The 20,361-nt window shown below is 46.9% G+C and overlaps 1 protein-coding gene across 2 annotated transcripts in view; it reads left to right on the top strand.

The window, feature by feature from the left end:
* Positions 1-20,361, top strand: part of TMCC3 (transmembrane and coiled-coil domain family 3) — a 131,392-nt gene that overhangs the window by 36,602 nt on the left and 74,429 nt on the right. The window contains exon 1 of one of the 2 annotated variants that reach the window (XM_068668470.1): positions 5,134-5,232. The exons of the other annotated variant lie outside the window; for it this stretch is intronic. The gene's annotated coding sequence lies outside the window, so the exon portion shown is untranslated. Of the gene's footprint in view, positions 1-5,133; positions 5,233-20,361 lie in introns of those variants that run through there. 2 annotated transcript variants of the gene reach the window in all.

The raw sequence follows: 20,361 nt of genomic DNA, 5'->3' as shown, positions 1-20,361 counted from the left end.
TTGCAGAACGCAACTCTTAATTAGAGCGATGCCTTAAGGAGCTAGAAGTCCTATTATGAACAACAAAAATACAGAAAAAACAAATACTTTGTGACAGGAAAAAAGTTAGGAGCAACCCATCCCTTCGAGCAGAGACTGCATTATGGACTCAGCATGCTCCTCCTGCACCAGAACTCAATTAATGAACTTTCTTTTTGTGCCTACGAAGACCTCAGCCTTACAGAGCTCCTGCCTCCCTCCCTCAGCTCTGGCTTTCAGCTCTTTTCTCTCTTGTTCCTCTGCATCTGTAAAAGAATTGCACTCTACATTTGTTTGACAGTCTTTGGAGTCTGTCTCAAGAACTTAACCATTTCTGTAGATTTTTTCACCCTGACAACTGAATTTGTATTCTCAGGTCATCCCATTGTGGTTTGATAGCCATGGAGCCCCTCTAGCCTCTGTGTGGAGATGGTGGCACCTCCAGGGATTTAGGTAGTCCCATGGTCTTTAGGAGAAATACCATTGGGTTGCACAGCAGCCTGGGACCGAGCTAAGAAGAGACTATCAGTCCGAGGAGCCTCAGCTTGGTTTTGCATCTCCTGCTTCCCCCCTCACAGCCAGGGCAATGCCTGTGCCTGGAAGTCCCCTTGTCCCTTTTGTTAACAGTACCTGCTGGAAATGGATGGACGTGTCAACACGAACTCTGTGCAAGTAAATCAAAGTGGACCGTGATGCTTCATCCACGGTCCGTGCGTTAGCATTTGTTGGGAGTTACGTGTTAAGAGTTCAAGCAAGGGAGTGCTCTGCAATGTTGATGTGCTTTGGACTGAAGTAGTTAGCAAGGTGGTCCCTAGCTGGAGAGTAAATGTGGCACTTAAGTCATTATGTCACCCTGGAGTTAAAATCTGATTAGGATACCCGACAGAAAGCAGCACAGGGAATGTATTTACAGGAAATCGAGTTAAAAGTACTTCTAAAAAAGGGAAATGTAGCTGAGTAGGAAACAGAGTGAAAGTGCTAGTGAGCTAAGTCCTGTTGGTATGCTTTAGCTGTCACTCAGAGCCTCCTCAGTAGGGACTGTGTTTTGGTGCTGCTTTGTGGCTGGAATCCCACGCAGTTTGATAGAAAGCAGCTCAGGTCTTCTCTAAGTCTGCTGGTTTTGCAGAGCGCAGGGAAGGGTGCAGAAATAGCAGCTGTAGGCAATGAAACCACTTTGGTTGTGTCCATAACTAATAAAGATGCAAGGGTGCAGGGTAGGGGAAAGACCCTCTGCTGTATTTGGGGCTCTGGTGACAACCAGTGGAGGAAGGGAGCAGGGAAGAAGCGAGAGTGAGCCACCACCCAGCTGTGCTTTCTGGTTCTCTACTGCACTCGTGTATTTTCCTAAATTTGAGCAATATCCTTGCTGGAAATTAGCATCAGCTTTATTGACGAGCTGGTTGTGGGTCTTGGGATCCTGGAGTTCTTATCTGTTCTCAGACTTGAAGAATGTTAGAAGTGTTTTTATGGTTTAAAATGAGGAACTTGGGATCTAAACTTGAAGTCCATTTGCAGTTTTATAAATGTTTCCATTTATAATGCAGTATGTGCTTAACGAAATCCTCTGTGTAGACTTAAATATAATTCAGGGGAAACAGAAGAGTCCTGAGGCTTTCTGTGGCTGGGTTTATGCAGTTCGGGCTGGCTGGTGAGCATAATAGTCTTCCTGGCATTAGTATATATTAATTCAGATCATGTCACTTATTAACTGTTCATCTTTTTCCTCTTCTTTTTTTAGAAGAGGTACTCACATTTTTGATCTGTTCTTAATGAGGTGACTCTGTCTGATTCCTTTGAGTAATTGCAATTTGTGCACATCTGCAAGAAGCAGTTTTGAGTTTTGCTTTTCATTTCTTCCTGTTCCAGTAAATCAGTCACAGGAGAAAGTGTGGAGACATCTGAGTGGAAGATCTAAGTAGGCTGCCAGGCTGCCTTAAGATCTGACATCCAGCAGACTGGACTCGAAAGAGCAATGCCATCTGGACATGGAGACAGCTCTGAAGATGTCTTTGCATCGCACGGGGTTATTTACGTGGTTAATGTGCTGCAGCAGAGCCTGCCAGGGATCTGATTGCAGGTCCATGCACTTACCAGCAGCTGTGGCTGTTACAACTCCAGCACTAACAGCCTCCAGTTTCACTTTTGTTCGCTCCTCATGAGTTTCAGTTCTCACTGAAGTTCAGTTCCTAGACAGTAGGACTACTTAAATCCAGTGAGACTTCTATTTGTTATTATTTTTGGTTCCCTGGTATGAATCTGTCCCAAAAGCTTTTTCCCTGACAAGAGCTGAAACACTCTGCTTTACCCAAGTTTAAGCGTGTGCTGGGGTTCCGGGATGATTGCCTGGCCACCTACAAAATTCAGTTTCTTAACTAAAACCGTTCAGAAGAACTAAAAGTTCAGAAGAACTAAACAAAGACTCACAGAGCTGTTCATGCCCATTCTCCAGACTGGTGTCTGGCAGACACTAAAACTTCTTATTCTTGTTACAAACTACCCCTTGAGATGGTTTGATTCAGCCGTTCACCTAGCAGAAGCTCAGCCGACCCGTTGGGTTAACATGGCCAAGGCAGCCTGGTTTCTGTGTCCAGCAGCCCAGAGGAAGCCTGCCATCACGTGTGGCCACGTTGCTCAGTGCAAATAGGCGTTATTTGTGTCTAGGGTGCCTGGGGCTGGGCATTGGGATTGTCCTGGTTTTGGCTAGGATAGAGTTAGTTTTCCTCCTGGTAGCTGATAGGGTGCTGTGTTTGGGATCTAGGATGAGAATAATGTTGATAACACGCTGATGGTTTAATTGCTGCAGAGCAGTGCTTACACCAAGCCAAGGACTTCTCAGCTTCTTGCTCTGCCCTGCCGGCGGGAGGTTGGGGGTGCAGCAGGAGCTGGGAGGGGACAGAGCCAGGACAGCTGATCCAAAATGGGCAAAGGGATGTCCCATACCTTATGGAGTCGTGCTGAAAAATTAATTTGGGGGGGCTGGCAGGGGTGGAGGGACCACTGCTTGGGCATAGGCTGGGTGTCGGTCAGTGGGTGGTGAGCAAGTGCACTGTGCATCACTTGTTTGTACACAGTAGTAGTAGTACTGTTATCGCTACTGTTTCCCCTTTCTTTTCTGTCCTAATAAACTGCCTTTATCTCAACCCACAAGCTTTCGCTTTTTTCCGATTCTCTCCCCCACCCCACCGAGAGCGGGGAGGTGCCGAGCTGCCGGCCGGGTTAAACCACAGCAGGGCTGTGGCTGGAATAATGTGTCAGCCCTCGGCAGGAAGGAGATGCCCCAGCGAGCCCATCGCTGCGTTCAGTGTCTGGTGTTTGTTATCACTGGTAAATCATGATTTTAGGGCCAGTTTTTCACAAGCTTCCTCTCCAGGTCTGGAGGAACATGTTTGATCTTAACCCCTCTGAACTGAGGGGGGGTTATACTGCATCCTGTAATTCAGCTGCTCTCTCTCTACCCTTCAACAGCTGTCTTGGCTTTGGGGAAATGGAAATGATTTCCGCTGTGTTCTGCTAAGCAGGACCTTTCCAGGGGTGAGTCCAGCTTAAATCAAAATGTGACGAGAGTGAGGTTGAAAGGAAAAAGGCTTAAAAGCCAGCCTGTGCAGTAATCACCCCATGAACCTTTCCCCCCTCATTTGGGCTCCTCATCCCACCTGAGGAAGCTTAAAATCAGACCAAGTGCAGATGTTGTTGAGCACGGTCCCGTACCCCGTGTGCGGCGCTCTGTGCCGCCTCCTGCCTCTGCTCCATTTTTAGCCGCAGAGTAATGTAGTGCTCTCATGATTTATTACACAAAACATTCTGGCAGCAGAAAGGATCAAGAGTAGGTGGGTCCATTAGAGCTGTTATCTAATTCCTTTTGAATGTTAGAGACTATTTAAATAAAAAAGCCTTTTTTTTTTCCTTTTTTTTTTTTTTTCTCTCATGTGTGCTCCAGGATTTCCATTTTGTGTTTGAAAAGAGTGATGTATCTAATAGCCTGTTGACCCTCGTTAAGCAGGATAAGATCCAAACCCTGAATATCAAGAGCGAAATTTATGGTGTTTCCAGTAACCTCAGGAGGGACAGGGATTTTTAATACCTCTGATGTGACCACAGAAGAAACTTCTCCCCGGTCTCTGTGGGGCAGCCTGGATCTCTCCCCCCATCTACATGTGCTCTGGTGGAAGCGGAGGCTCTGCTCGAGGGGAACAGGAGCTCCCTCCTGCTTGTCCTGCTGGTGTATGACCCCCTGGCTTGCTCAGCAGGCTCCTCTGAACCTCTCCGGATTATGGTTTAAGTAAGGAGAGAGTAGGCAGGGACAAATTCATGTTTTGGAGAAAAATAGTCTGATAAAAAAGGAAAAAAAAAAAGACAAGCCGCTGGTTGTACTGCTCCAGAGAAGCTTGCTCCTCAGTGCAGCACACTGACGATTGCCTTACTCTTTTGTTTGATCTAGAAGTGCATTAGTCAAATTATAAGAACAAAAGAATAAACTGAGTAATAGCCTGAGAGTGAGACGCAGCTGGCCTGCCTCTGCGAGAGCTCGGGGCATCTGCAGGCTGCGAGCACTGTCTGTCTGCCGGGCGAGTGGCTGTGGCTGGGTAGGGAGGAGGAGGAGCAAGGGGCTTTTCTTCCCTTCGTTGGCCTTAGAAATCTTGCAGTGGAAATTTTACATATTTTTGCAGGCTTTTTAGTGATGTTTACGAAGAAAAAATGCACAACTGGAAGTAAAGTCAGCTCCTTCTTGCAGTTTCTGCCTCCGGTGTGCTCCTGCTGGGACCCCAGCCTTGTCACTCACCTACCAAAACTCAGACAGGAAAGGTTGCTCACACACCTGTGCTCTGAAAGAGCAGCCTTCAGAAGAAGTGGAGGCACTGCATGCCCTCCTGCACCTTCTGCACGTCCTGGACGGCCGGGGCGAGTAGGCTGATAGCTGGTGTCAGCTCAGTGCCGGGCAGGGTGTGCTCCAGCAGCGCAAGAGGCTTTGCCTTCACGCCTGCTCCGCGTGTGCAGAGGAGTCTGGCTTTGAGGAAGACTCTCGGGCTATCTTTAGCAGACAGACCACGGCTGGGTTGCACTTCCAGAAACCAAAGCAGCCCTACTGTCTCAGCTCACGCTTTCATTTCTCTCCAGGGAATAACTCATACAAGCATTTTTACATCCAGGCTGAAAACATCCACCTCTCCAGCAGTTCGCCGTGGTGGAGGAGCAGTGTGCTTCTGGACTGCTTAGGTAATGCTGTTGGCTTTCGGAATACAACTTTTCTCTATTAGATACTGCTTTTATCTGCTTTTCCAGCCACAACTAGGTGGTCTGCTGCGGTGGTGGTCTGAGAATCAAGATGTTCTCCAGATCCTCCAACAGCTTGTAGTCTGACCGTGCTTCTGCCCTCTTCAAGCAGCCTTACTCCTTGCCTTCACCAGTGAGCCGTGCCGTGTGTGCTAAACAAGCAGCAGTCAGCCTGCAGAGGTGGCTCTTACGTAGGACGGATTGTGTTTGCATCCCGACTGTCAGGCATTTGGCAGTAATAGCTACCAGTGATTAATGGTATGACACGAGCTGTATGTGATAATACCAGTATTTATGGGAGTTGCTGTACTTTTGAAGTTCATGCAAGATCAGAAAATAGGTCAATCAGCATTGCTCTAGTCCTTGTTTGCAGCACTTACTGGCAAATGCAGTAGTTTGGCTTCAGGTACCTCACAATTTTCCTTCCATTTGGAAAAGCAAAGAAAGATTGCATTTACGACGTTCTGTGTGTATTTGTCATGTTCCTCACTCATCTCTTGTTTTGCAAGGGCTCGTCTTGAGCATTCGTTGCTCAAGTTAGTGGTTGACTCAGCTTCTGAATCTATTATCATATTTTTTTGGAAAAATTGGCCCAGGAGACCAGTTCCACTGGCACTGACTTGAGTGCCCAGATACAGAACACAGTGTTATAAATGAGCAACAAATTTATCAGAGTGGGTTTTGGCCTGTTTTATCTAGTACTAATTTTTAAAGCTGGTTAAAATCATTGAGAGTTATTGATTCCTTCCTTTTAATGTATTTTTTTTTGTTCTGATACCTGCTACAATAGTCAAGATGCTCCATTTTTATGTATTGTATTGTATTGACTATATGAGAAGACAACATGATGTTTCTTACTTCAGAAAGAGAACATAGTTGGGATTTAAGGGCTTCTTTAAATCCTGACTAGCAATTGACAGTACAGTAACCTGGTGCTTCGGGAGTGGGGGTGTTGTTCTGCGAGACGGAGGGAGGACACTAACCGAAAGTGGAACAAGTTATTTTACAGTATCCCCTGACAGCATGGTCACATGAAGTAAATGTATTTTGTGGGTGGGAAAAGGCTGGTTTTCTCCAAGCAAACCCAAAGAGGAATGGGAGTAGTTTATGTGAGCAACAAATACATGCAGAGGACAGAAAGCAGCAGATGTTAAATGAGTAAGGGCTGGGAAAACATTTTTTTTTTTTTTTTTTTCCCAGTTCAGGGAAAGAAAACCAGAAGTAGAAAACACACAGGCAAGCAAAATCGATTTTGAAAAATATTTTATTATTATTTTTTAAATGCTGAGCAGGAAAGCGCTGGGGGTTGGGAAGCCCAGTGGGGATTCCTGCTCCATCACCGTGTCAGCTGGGGTGCACCTGGCCTACCTTTCCATAGCGGAGTCTGAGACAGGGACAGCCCAGGTCAGCCCACTCATGGCCACTGGTAATCAAGGGGATTTACACTACAGCCACCTTGCAGTGTTATAAATAAGACAACTTCCAATCTGTTCGAAAAATAAGGCAGTTTGCAGCCTCTGGGTTGTGTCGGTGAACATGCGCAGGGTAGTTTGAATGATCAGGTGAGGTGGATGTGGGTGACGGACTGACTGCTGGCACTGCAGGAGCCCTTTCCCTCTGCCAGAGCTCAGGTGCCAGGCTGCAGAGCGGTCGGTGAAAGCCCGGAGCACCTCAGGGATGTGCTCAACAGAGGCCCCTGGCTGCTGCTTCACCTGGGGCCGAGCTGTGCCCGCTCCTCCCTGCTCCACGTGGTGGCCCCAGGGAGAGGCAGCCCCAGGGAACATCTCCTCCTGCTCCTGGAGTTTCTGTAGTGTGTGTGTGTGTGTGTAACTGTGAGGAGAACAGCAGGTGTTACCTCATGCTAGGCCTCTCCTCGCTCTGCCTCTTCCCCGGCTGCTGCCCGCGGTGCAGATGAGACATGGCAAAGCTGCTGTGCTCCCAGCCCGGTCAGAGAGCCCCGCTGCTGGGTCAGCTCCAGTGAGCGGTCTTTGTTTCTGTGGGGCACGCGTGTTTGCCTGGAGTTTGCCGGAGCAGCCTGGGTGAACAGGAGTGAAGTTTCATGGGGGACATGTGCAGCAGTTGGGCGAGGTTGCTGCAGCCCCTGGGGAGTGGATGGTCTCCAGCTGAAGGAGAACAGCAGCGGGGTTACCTTACTGTAAGAAGGAAAACTGCAAGGTCTCGGTTCTTTCTTAAGTCCTTCAATAGTTCTCTTAGCAGGAGGAGATTTAAGAAATGGGATCCCAGCCTCCCTGGAAGGGATGATTATCCGTAGTGACTGGTAATGCAGCATGCGTGTTAAAAGCATATAGGTAAAGGGAGGCAATTAAATCCCTGGGGAGAAACTGGCCTGACTTGTGCTTGGATTTTGAACCTCTTAAACGTAATGTAATGGTGTGATCATTGCAAATATCAGCGAGCAGTTGCCCTTGGCTTCCCCTGACCTAACGCGGTTCCTCTGGGGAAGACGGGTGCTGTAGCATTTGCATCCATTTCAGCCCAGTTTTTGCCACTCAGGCTGCCTGAAAGGAAGCAGCTCCCCTCTGGCTTTGGAGCCGTGTCCATAAAACTGCATGAACTGATGTAATTCCTGGGGCGAGAGGTGTGCTGTTCTCCAGCCTTCTACCACTCCAGTCTGAGATTCACCTAGCGATTGAAGTCAGGAATAGCAACAGATTGGGAGATTGACCTCCTCCTCCGAATTATGCACCTCGGTGAGCCTGTGCTAAGGAAGGAATTATGTTTAAGAGAGGAAGAGATCGAGACATGAAGTGTGAGACGCCTTCCCAAGAAGCACAGGGCTTCACTCTTGTTTTCTCCGTGGCACCTCCAGTCTGTCCAAGCAGGGTAAAAATGCCTGGAGTGGGTGTAGGCCAGCCTTCGCGTGAATCAGAGTCAAGCCTGGGACAAGCGAGCTGAGGTCAGCGTTCAGTCACGAGGCTCAGGAGAAGTCGCCTCTCCACCGGGGGATTCCTGGGTGATTTCTGTGTCCCATGTGATGCAGCAGACCCGAGTTGCAGGTTGTGGCCTTCTAAAATGTCTCTGTTTATGTGAACCAGGAACCAGCGAAAAGTGGTGCAGTTGTGTGTCAGAAAAGCCAAGAGACTGCATTGGCACTGGGTTTAACGCAAGCCCTTATTTTGCCCTGTTTCTTGTTAATTGGATGCTATTTTGAGTTCAGCGAGGGATACGATGTTATCCAGACCTTTGTGTTGCTGTTACTCCTTTAAACAGTTATTTGTGTTGCAGGATTTGGTGGCAAGTTATCTCCATTATTAATGGCTTTCACCGTTAGAGTATTTTTAGCCTTGTGAGAGAATGCCAAGCAAAAAGGAAGGAATCCACTAGCAGATACCCAAGACTGAAGTATGGCTTTCCCTTCAGCAGGTTTTCTTACTGCTTTTGATTTTGGCTGTCTGGAGTGTTCACAGGGAAACGTCCCTGGGTGACCTAAGCTGGTGCCTGTCTTCCTGAGACAATCAGTTCAGGTGCTCTTGCACCTCTGTCAAAGTTGGACTTTTTTTTTCCATTAGGGCTGATAAAAGGCAGATAAAGATGACTGAACTGATGAATTTTCTACGTGACACCCATGTGCACTTTTAGCCCTCTTCTGGAAAATTAAAAGCGTAACACAAAACATCCCCCAAAGTGTCAGCCGCTCAAGCCTTGCAGATTTTCACCAGTCCTGAGCTGTAAAAAAAACTGCTTTCCTCTTGTTTTCTGGCTCTTGGCTGCGTTACTTCCAGTCAGGATGACTTGGCCAACTGGTCCGGGTCCTTACTAAACAGGAGACAGAAAAAGGGAAGTTTGTAAGGGGGGAAATGCAGAAGAAAGAATGGTTGGTACTTTCTGGAGCTGTAGGATTTAGCTGATGTTGCTCGTAACTGAGGTATTGCACTCCGTGTCACTGGCAAAGTTTTCATAAGTGAACAGAATGGAAACAAAAATTCTGGTTACTTCTGCTCCTTTCAGATCATCCTCAAGGTCCGCTGACTCTTTGTGTCTTCTAGGTAGGTAAGTTCCAGAGAGCAGCGCTAACTGCATGCACTCCAAATTACCCCTCTGAACGCTTTCACTCCGAACCTGTCCCACTTCATTCTAAACCTCCCATTTCTGGATTATTCATGGTTGTGCACCCAAAACCTTCAAAAGCATTGGTCGATTCTTCTACTTTAAAATACAGATGGTGTCCAGTGATTTTTCCTGTATTTTTTTGTTCTCCTCAGTTTTATGACTGCTGCTTTTATAGCCACGTCTCTGTGTAGTGACCTGAGTTGGATTTCATTACCTCGAACAAGAGACCTCTGCCTCACGCCCTTCTGCTCATGCACAGCTGAGCTGAACATTGCACACATTTACTTCAAATGGAGAATGAGAACATACGTGCTCTGAGAAAAAGGTCTTTTTTTGTTTGTTTGTTTGTTTTCCAAAACTGGGAAATTGCAGTGTGATTGCATTATTAATGGGCAAAGTGCTTTGGTTACTTTATTTTTTATACGGTTTCTGGATCAGATTCCACTCCCTGTTAGTTCTGTCCTTGTGAGCTGAGATTGTGATGTCTTCAAGCAAAGTTACTGTATGGTTTAGTTGTGTCATGGGAAAAAAGTAAGGACGGTTATCTTTCTGCAGCTGACACATTAACTGGCACTGCTAAGCCTGTATATAAATATGTCCAAAATCTTCAGAAGAAGAGAGAAAAGCTTTCCAGCACCTGGCTTTTAGAATACGCTGGGATTTATGGCAAAGTATGTAAATGGTTGCAAAAATAATAAAAAACCAAAACAACTGAGCCCCTTCCCTCAAATTTATGGCCTCATTTGAAGTCCAGATGAATTGTGCGTTTCTGGAGACTTCAGCAGGCTTTGGATCACGCTGATATTTTGAAAGGAAAGTATTTATCTTCAGGGGACACATGTTAAGAGGCAAAATAATAATGGGAGCAGTAAATTACGAGCGAGAGAAAGCCCCTTGTATCATATTCTTCATTACCGTGACTCCTCGATGAATTTCCCTGTGGTATTTATGTGGTTCTTTTCACATGATAGCAAATCACTTCAGTAATGAAGCTTCTCCCAGCTGCCAGAGGAGAGCAGTCCTCAGCGTGACAGCGCTGACTTCCCGGCACCCATTCTCCCTCCCTCAGCTGCAAGGAACCCCTTGAGAACAAGAGCTCGCTGCCTCTCAGCCTGGTTGGTTTTGAAGTATTATCCTCTCCCTGCTCTCTCAGGCTAGCAAAGGTCAGGGGCTGCCTTTACCTTTTAATTTGCTTTTGCAGCCACTTCTGCCAGAGGCAGAAGGTGGTGTGCCAGCCCCAGGGCTCCCCACCTGTGCTGCCCCGTGGACTGCTCGCAGCGCTTTGGGGGAAGGAGGGATGGCTCTCCCAAACTGAATGACCCGTGTCCCTCCCTACAGCACGGATAGCTGCTGCTGTAGCTAATTTTGTTATAAATATCACTTTTGTTTGCGTTTCTTTAAAGACTAGGATCGGGCATGAGGCTGTGTCTCTCCGAACAAAGCCCCCTGAATTATGTATTCTGCTTCGTGTTTGTATTGTGCCAGGCACAGTGGGAGCTTGTCCTAGGCTGGAAGTGCCACTGTGTTATAAGTAATAAATAACAGCGTCTAACAGTAATTGTTTCATTACTTTGTGAGTCAGACCCTTCACCGGGGGATTTGCTCGCTGACAAACATGTTGTTCGGCTCTGCCTTTCCATTAGGGAGACCATGCCAGGCTCTTCTGTGGCTTTGTTCTGCGACGGAGACTTGAAGTCATTCATAGTATTAAAAAAAAAACCAACAAACAAATTAGGCAAATACATTGAAATTCAGTGCTTAATGGCCTGCTCTAGGCTTCTCCCAAGTGCTCTGTGCTGCTTGTGGCTGGTGCCTGGGGTGACAGGAGGCAGGGTGGCCCGGCCATCCCCATCCCCGTCCCTGTTTTGTGCCAGCCTTGCTGCCCTGCTCACAGCCCCGTGCCCCAGGGCCAGCTCCAGAGCACCAAGGGGCAGCCTAGGCGTAGGGCTAAGCAGAGGCCTGATGCTGATCCGAAATTGGAAATTCCCCTCCTCGTTCTGCCACAGGCTTCTGGTGATGCCTGCAATGTGTTGCTTATCTCCTAATTTCCAAAGAACCGTGGAAATACTAATTTCCTTGCACCTTGCCCTGTTTCCTCCCACAAATGTTGTTTTCAGGGAGTTAGGGACGTTTACTGATTAAAAGATGTTTGCCTAGCCTCTGTGAAGTGGCACTGAACCCAGAGCAGTGCCCTCTGAGCAATGTGGCAGGTCTGCTGTCCCTGCGGTGCTGCTCTGCCCTGCTCCAGAGCTCGGTGCCACCAGAGGGGCAGCAGTCCTGCCTGGGCAGGGCTTGCCTGCCGACACTGCTGTATTAATTTCGTACTGCACAGGTGATTCTGAACAGCTTGCGAATTGTTTTTCTGTGTTATGAATAACTCCTCGTTTGACACAGGAACGCCACTTTTCTCCACGATGTTTTCCAGTGCGTTTTCATCTTTTGTGCCAGTCGCAGATTGGTGTCTCTCCACATTTATTAATCGCAGCGCGTGAGTGCTGAGCTGGTGGGTTAGGCTCTGCTCTTACTGTAACCTGATTCTCCTCCCGTAAACTGGATGGCATGTGATTTTTTTTTTTGCAACTACAAGTTGTGAAGTGGATTGAACGAGAGGAAATTGTGCCATATGGTGCTCACTCTCCTTAGCTCGCATTTCTCACTCTGCCAGCTGTGACTCTGCTCATGTCTCTAGAAGGTGGTTTCTGCAGGCACTTCTGCGTGCAGGCAGGGCATGGCCAGAGCCCTGTCCCCACCTAAGGGACAGTCCTGACATGGGTTGTGGTGTACAGGAGAAAAAACACGGCATTCATTTTCTTCCTGTCATTTTGGCAGCATTGCCACGACATTCGTAGCTCTGATTTCACCCTAGTAACACATAGGAAAGTTATCTGTGTTGGGATATGAACACAAAACCAGAACTGATTGATATTATTTTCTCCAGATTCATCCCTACCTGGCAGCTGAGCCCTGGCAGCTCTGTGTGTGCCTGCTCGAGGCACCAATCTTGTGGCTTAAACCAGCGGACCCTGCCTTTGTGTGGGGCACGCTGAGGTTCGGTGCTGTGCCCTGGGCTGTGCAGGGAGCGTGCACGCAGCCAGTCGTGGTAGCACAGCTGATGCACGACAACCCAGTGAGCTGCAGGTCCATCACTTCCCATCTTATGCCCATGCTGTGGGCACTCTGCTTTGTACTAACTCGAGCAGTCTTAACCTCATCTGAGAAGGCTTGGCTGAGCCTTCCCTTCCCCTGCAGATGCCCAGGTGGCAGCACCAGCGTTTGGGTGCTGCTGGTGTGCCCGGATCAGCCAGAGCAGGGTTACCTCAGGGGGTTGTGCTGAGGGACACCAGAGCCCTAAGGACCTGGGAGCTGGAAAGCTCCTGAACCTCCTCGCATATTTTCCACCTTCCCATGGTGCAGAGCAGAGCTCCGGTCTAGTGCCCGGTTTTCTTGTGCTCAGATGCCACCAGTGAGACTGCTCAAACCATGCTAAAAAAAGGACAGCACTCTGAGAGAGAAAATAAAGAGAGTTATTAGGATCAAATAGATCCACATTTTTCTTTGGACCGCAGCCTGTTTTACCATATGGTTCAGTCTCCCCTGAACTCCAGTTGAGCCAGAAATCACAAAATGAACTGAAATACCAGTTTTAAAAATGTTAACTTTAAGCTGCATTTTAAAATATTTAAATGCCAGTAAATCAATTGTCTTGGAAGGAAGGGAAAAGTTCAGATCAGACTGATAAAAAATGTCCTTTTGCTTTGACCTCTTCTTTTGCTTTCCTAATCTCATAGCAGAAGCTAGCTCCAATTCTGAAATGCAGAGATGTTAAAGATTGCTGTAAATGTCAGAACTGCATAGGCTGAGCATTCCCATTCTCTTCTCAAATCAAGATTTGCCATAAGCCAAGCATTTTATGAACAGTTCATTTTTAAGAAATCTGTCAACGAGAAAAACCCTTAGGAAAGTAAATGGCATCCCACTTTTTAAACTGTCTGTCTTTGATAGGATAAAGACTGATCAAAAAGAGAGCACGTAAGTTTTGCTTTCCAGACTTATATATATATTGTGTGGTCTTTATCGTGGCTTAATACCGACTGCTTCAGAAGCAAGGAATTCTGCCTTTCCATGTAGGGAGGCAATACATTTAAAGAGCAGGAAGCCACTTTTCCAGAAAGACTAACCCTAAGGGTAGGAAGAAAGTTAATTCCCCACCTAGAACTGGGACTCCAGCCCCCTGATGCCCAGCTCAGCCACTGATGAAGCTGTCCTCGCCAGGCAGGGAGAAGGGATAAAGGATCCCCTCTCCTCTTGGAGTGAACGCTTCCAGAAAGCCTCCAGTGCCAAAAGTAATGATGTGGCAGTTTCTTTTTGTTGCCTAAATGCAGATGCTGTGCTATTCACTGTCCAAGAAACAGATTTCACATCTGGCTCAGCAAGTAAGTAGCTTCTTGCAAGAAACACCACAGTGCGTTCATGCAAATAAAGTTACACAGGTGCCAGAATGCTTGCAGGACAGTTCTCAGAGAGAAAATGGTTCTGACACCATTTCTAAGCTGAAAATACCCTACTTTGTAACCAAAAAGGCTTTAATTGAAGTGTGACCTGCACTGGCAACTTCTGGTTTTGTTTTCAATGTATGCCTTTGTGAGTGGTGATGGGACAAAAACTTTCCATGAGCAGGATTCAAATGTGCCGTTACAAACTCATGTAGTGGAAAAAAGTCTATTAAATACGATACAGAAGAGACCTTTTTTCATATTCAAATTGTAGGGGGCATAAGGAGGGAGGTAAAATTAGCATTTATTCATTTTTTTTAATCTTATTTTTTATATGAAGGATGAGCTCTACTTGTAATCTATTTCTTTTTTTTACTTTTCAGAGTGCCACTATAGTTAGAATCTGAAGAGGTGGTATTTTGGGGCAAATAACTGAACTGCTAATGTCAAGTGTTAAAAAAAAAAATCCCAGGGCAGCGATCTTTGCCAGACCAGAAGACTGACCAGGAAAACCCAGCCAAACAAAACAGGCTTTCTTCATTTGTCTTTGAGTTCTGAGCCTTCAGACGTACCGAGATCACATTTCTCATTTTCTCTAGGAGAGCTAAAATCTTTGAAGTGCTGCATTGTTTTATTCATGCTGCTGTATTCGTCTGATGACAGGGATGCAGGAGCCGGGTCCTTTAGCACTGGTGTGGGATTCATCACAAAACCACGGGTGTTGGAACCGTGCACTGTAAGGCTCATGTTCCTGTGCTAGTGGCTTTGCAGTCCTTTGAGTGTTTGAGCAGATATGATAATGCTGAATGGCTGACTTGGGATGAAATCTTCATCAAGAATTTGAGAAAAAGAGCATCAGTTCATCTGTTTTGAGGGCAAGATTAAGGAAAATAGTTTGGCATTGCCTGCTTGCTGGTCTTTGAGACGCTTTGCTTCAAAACACAAGCACAGAAATGCAGATATCCTGCTCATCCCGTATCCCTTGCTGACCCAAGGGTTCAGACAGTCCTTGGGTTGTGCTGATGAGTTTATCTTCCCCTGAGGGCAGCTAAGCAGCAGAGTGCTTGCTCCCAAAAGGGTCGTGGGATGCTCTGCAGCATGCTGGTGTGTCTGGCCTGGAAGGAGGAGGATGAGGACATTTCCTTTTTTGTGCAGGCAGATAGCTCCAGAACACCAATTTTGGCCCCAAAAAGCAGACAGGTGGAAGCCAGTTCTGGGAAAAGCTTAAATCAGGGTTCAGAAACACACCAGAGTTCAGGAAGCCAGACTGCAGTCCTGCTCCTCAGAGAACTTTCTGTCTCCTTAGAAGATCTGCAGAATAACTGAGTGAGCCTACTGCAAACCATACCAATTAGAGGTGCACTTTGCGTTGTATTAAGTGCTGCAAAGTGCAAAGTTCTGTACAAAATGAAACCGAAATTGGTGGATATTATGGCACTGATGTTTGTGTCTCGTTTTCCCTCCGGTAAAATCGTACCCGGTTACTTTCTAATGCATTTGAGATAACTCCAGGGAAGTTTGAGCACTCAGGGAGTCTCGTGCAGTCATGCCCTCAGAGAGATGCAGGGTTCAGGGATCAAATGGTGACATTAGAAAAGAAGGCAAACACAGCTCGAATGCCAGATGAAGAGCTGGCAACATCACCTGGAGGAGAGGTGGGAGCATCGCTCCAGATGGGGCAGGCGGAGCTGGGGAAGGTGTGCTGCGAGTTATTAATTGTGCGCTCGCTTTAGGCTGCCTAATCCCCTCAGTGAAGCCTGGTGTGGTGGAGCCCAGGGTTGGACCCTGGAGATTACTGAGCAGGGATATTTGTAGGTTCTTTGGCACTGGTGTTCATTTCAAGAGCTATTAAAAATAATGAGATGCTGCAGCTTTGCTAATGATTTAAGAGATTCTCCCTGCATCTCGGTATGAGGCTGATCTGATGCAGCCATCTTCGTGATAGCATCCCACAGCGTTTTGTCTTTATGGGTACATCTTGTTCTGGCTTGTTTCAGAAATCGGCTCTTAGCTCTAAGGTCTGCAATCGTTGGCCTGTAATTAGTACCAGTATTACAATGCTATTACTGCGCTGGTCTGAACGGCTGGCTATTTTTGGCTATGACGTTGCTCAGGTTTTTGTTGCATAGCTTGTTTCTCTCATCATGAATCAGCAGGCCTCCGAGTATACCCCAACGCTGCTGCGTAGAACAAGTTGTGCAGACCTGCGTGGATAGCTGCTGGCCAGCATTTACGCAAACACGGCTTTAGATGGAGACCACGGTGCAGTCCCAGGCTGAGGGGGCTGGGGTCAATATTCCCTTCTGGTGGCTGGGTTGCTGAGTATCTGCCTTGCCTGCGGGCCAGGTAGTTGGCTGGATTTGCATTTAGTTTCACGGAGATCAGACACTCGGTGTGCACACGGGTCATGTAGGCACTATTTACCACAACTGAAGATGTGAACTGGGTTTTGAGAAGCAAAATGCTGCTGATGTCTTACTGGGAAACAGCCGGGCCCATGCCTTATGGAGGGCTGATAACAGGAACCCTAATTTTATGAAAGTTTGGGTAAACACTGGGACAAATACCGTGTTTGAACCCTGTAGCTAATGTCTGAGGTCTCTCAGCTTGTACCTTCTCTCTGAATAGTAACGTGCTAGCCCTCCGGTGGCTGGAGTATCTCCGAGCATTAATCAGAGGTTGGGTAGCTTTGCTAAACGAGCGGCAGCTTCATATTTCAGAAATCTTCCTTGAATGCCCTTAGGATTTATTCACAAATAATCTGCATTCTCATTTTCTTTCTCAGCTCTGTTGTTAGAGCACTTGCTTCCTGTTACGCTTCTAAAGCACGACCAGGAGGTGCTCGGTGTGAAGCCCCCTGAGCCTGGCTCAGGAAAGGAGCCGTGCGGTGTTGGAGATCCAGCCGCTGGTTCTGCAGCAGAAACGTTTAAGGCTGCAATCCTCCAGAGGGCAAGGCCACTCTGCATAAAGGCTCAGACTGAGCGAGGGGTAATTAAAGCTAAATGAGAAGCAGGCAGCTTCCATCTGTGATTTGGGAATCCTAGAAAATATTTACATTAGAAAGGAAGGCATCAGAGCACAGAATCAGAAAAACAGAAATCAGGAGCCTACCTCCAACACAGTCATTCACTTTCCGTGCGTACTGAGCAAATCAACACAGAGAAACACACAAACGGGGTCAGAAAACAGAGTGAGAGTAAGTCTTAAAAATGTAGATCTGGGGGGAAATCTTCATAGAAAGAGAAACACCTGAAAGGATTAATTTTGAAAAAATCTCTGGATTGAGAGTGTGCAATTAATCACGTATGACATTGCAATTAGTATGAGTTATTCCTTATAATTTGATAGCACTCAGAGATCTCACAACTAAATCAGCATTAGTTTTTTCTACTATTTCTCATTGTTTGACCTATACTGACTGGCTAATTATTGTTTAAATCTCAGTGTGACGAAGCTTAATTCATTAATGCGTTTAAAGAGCTTCGATGCTCTGCGCTAAAATATGGCATCAATGTAAAAATCATAATTTAGCACTTACATTTTAGTATCATTTCTGGATTTTTATAGCTGACAAATTGCTCTAGCGTGTTCCAATGTATGTTATGAAAATGTATGTGTTCTCAGTTTCAGATCTGGATGATATGTACTCTGCTCTTGTCTCTTACACTGTGTTTCAGAACGAAATTTAGTGATAGTTATAGAAATCAAATTTTTACGCAGTGGCATTGTAAACCTTACATTTCAAGTGAGGAAAATACATCCTGAGATACAGCTGACCAGAGCTGAAACCACTGTGTATTGTGAGCAGACAGCAAGTGGGACAAAATGTCCGTGACCCCGCGGCCTAGAGGACTGCTGGCGGTGTTCCCTGTGGAAGGTGTGGATGGAGTCAGGACGTGTCAGCCCTTCTGTAGCTGCTCCGTATCCAGATATCAGGGCAGAGGAGACCTCAAGACTGGAGTGGCTGAATGTTGTGATGTTCAGTCACAAAACCCAAGGGGGTTTAAGCAGTCTGGAGAAACTGGGGTCAGGACATTCTTGAGCACCTCCAGTGGCAGTGATCATGGCCTCATTCCTCCAAGTGCAGACATGAGCCTCTTCTGTAGGTAAATATGAGGAATTAATAGCACTGATTAAACTATCCTGTAGACACGTATGCACAGCCATGAGATGCTAACGTGGCCGTTCACCAGAAGGAAAAAACCCTTCACTTAAGCAAGAGGCTGCCGCTGACAGGACAGCAATATTTCTCAAGCCAATTTTCCTGTCTGATTACTGAGCAGTCTGCTCTCCACAGGAAAGCAGAAGAGAAACCCTCTTAAAAGGTTAAATTTGGCTACTAAATTGAAGTCTATTTTCTGTCCTTTTTGTTTATTTCCTTTTTGTTTATTTCCTTTTTTTTTTTTTTTTCTTTTTTTTTTTTTTTTTAGATCTGAAGTTTTATCTTTGGGGAAATAAATATATCTTTATTAACCCTACCAGGAAATGCTGCCAAAGATCATCAGCTCCTTTTAGCATGTCATATCTAAATGCACACATGTGAAATTTCTTGGCCTGACTGAGCTGTCTCGGTGCTGAATGTATCTCCTCACTTTGCCCCGGTGCACACCCTGCTTGTTTTATGAGCTGACTGCAGCAGTTTCTTGCCAAGCCTGGGGAGGTTGTGTACCCCAGCAGGGCAGCAGGGTGTTCCTGTACCTCGTGCTGCCTGACCCTCAGGCTGAATTGCAGCTCCTTAGGGCCTTTGCTTAGTGCCTCTCTTCCCCTTCACCTCCTTCCATTGTTGTGTTCGGGAGGGCAGGAGGATTGGGATGGCTTCACAGGGATCACACGTGCTTCCTCTTGCATTTTGGATTCTTGCCTTTCCTGGCTGTTGGAGACCCTCAGGAAGTTGCTAAATCTGGGGAAAAACAAGAGTCTCGGAGCCTCCTAGAAGAAGGGAAGGCTGCTGACTCCTGCTGGGGTGCTGCAGACTCTCGAGTTGAACACTGAGCACTGACAAATCCATCTACCTTTGTCTGGAGACACAGTATCGCTTGGGGATTAATGTGGTGCAGAGAGACATCTCCAGCTGCTTCTGATTTCCTCACTGGGAGCCCAGCTGTCGAGCTGCCAGGTTGTGGCAGAGCCGCACTGCTAGGTGCATTGACTCACGCTCTTTTCCTAGCGATGCACAGGGATCAATTACCCATATGTTGCCTCCAGCATGTCGGTGTGCCTTTCAGACCACCCCTCCTGGGGGGGTTATCGGCATTCCTGTGGAGTGTGAGAAGCGGGGGGGACTCCTGTGAGCAGCCTCTCCTCTGGTCTATGAAGAGATCCCAAAGGGGGAACTGGGAAGTTTCCCTTCCCTTATATTGTTAGGTGATAGACGTGCGTCTGCGTCCTCCCTAGATGGGTTTTCTTTTCTTCTTGATTTCTTCATTAAAAGGTGTGCCACACTTATCTTCTTACTATTGCTTACGGCTACTGTGCAGCCGAGCGAGTTTTTCAGTATCATGTCAAGACTGGAAAATTGGAGAGTGAGCTGGCACATTCTCCGTGCAGATAAAACTGGCTTGGGAAAAATACCCTGAAAAATACCAGTTCTCTTTACCAGAGGCAGCGTTAACACCTATCTGCCACTGGTGGCCTCGGTTAGACTCCAAAATATGGGAAGGTTGCTTTTAGGAGGTTGGTTTTGACTGGGCACAGCGGCACATGGGAAGCAACAGGACTGTCTGTACAGAAATAGAGAGTTAGCGTTCTGTGTCTTAACACAAACTGGCAGGAGCAAAACCTGCTGCTGAACTTAGCTTTTGCAGCGTGTTGGACTTGGAGCATTAATTCATGCTTAACTTTGAATTTCCACTCCAGATCGCAGTGGCAGGTCACCAGCTCTAGTTGTGATCACAACCAAGTGCATCAAAGGGAAGCATAATGAAATGTAGCATCCACTGTACTTCATACCTTGTCTCCACAAAAACGACCTTCTTAACCTCTTGGCTGCTCCCTTCCCCTCCCCCAGCTGTGAAGACCTACTTTCGAACATTATTTCCATTTTTTTATTGTTTGTTACCCGCACTATTCTTCATGGACTGTTCAGACAGAGAGTCATTGGGCACACGAGTCCTGTTTGTTCCCCTCTCTGAAGCGATTTCCTAACCATGAAGATTAGGCCTGGGCGTCTGTGCTGATTCAGGTGGCAGCCGGTCCCCTGGGAGCCCCGGCGCTCACAAGATGTCTGAGTGAGATCTGTGAGGGTGGGGACAGAAAGAGACCCTGTGGGGGAGCCGAGGAAGGAGCAGATCAGGAAATAACCTTGAACAGCAACACCACCAAGCATCAAACTGGGCGGGATGGAAACTTCTTTGCGAGCTGTTGTATTCTCAGAACATGATTCTGTCAGATGGCCATGGGATGTGTCGCGGGCTGCAAGGAAATAGCTTTTCTGCCTGATGTTCCTCTAGAAGGCCACCAGCCTCCAGCAACCGTTTGACTGCCCACTCGTGTTTGCCACTCCTGGGCT

Source organism: Anas acuta, chromosome 1 (genome assembly GCF_963932015.1).
Source record: "Anas acuta chromosome 1, bAnaAcu1.1, whole genome shotgun sequence".
NCBI lineage: Eukaryota > Metazoa > Chordata > Aves > Anseriformes > Anatidae > Anas > Anas acuta.
The sequence above is the reverse complement of the archived record's forward strand: the minus strand, read 5'-3'. Positions and strand labels throughout refer to the sequence as shown.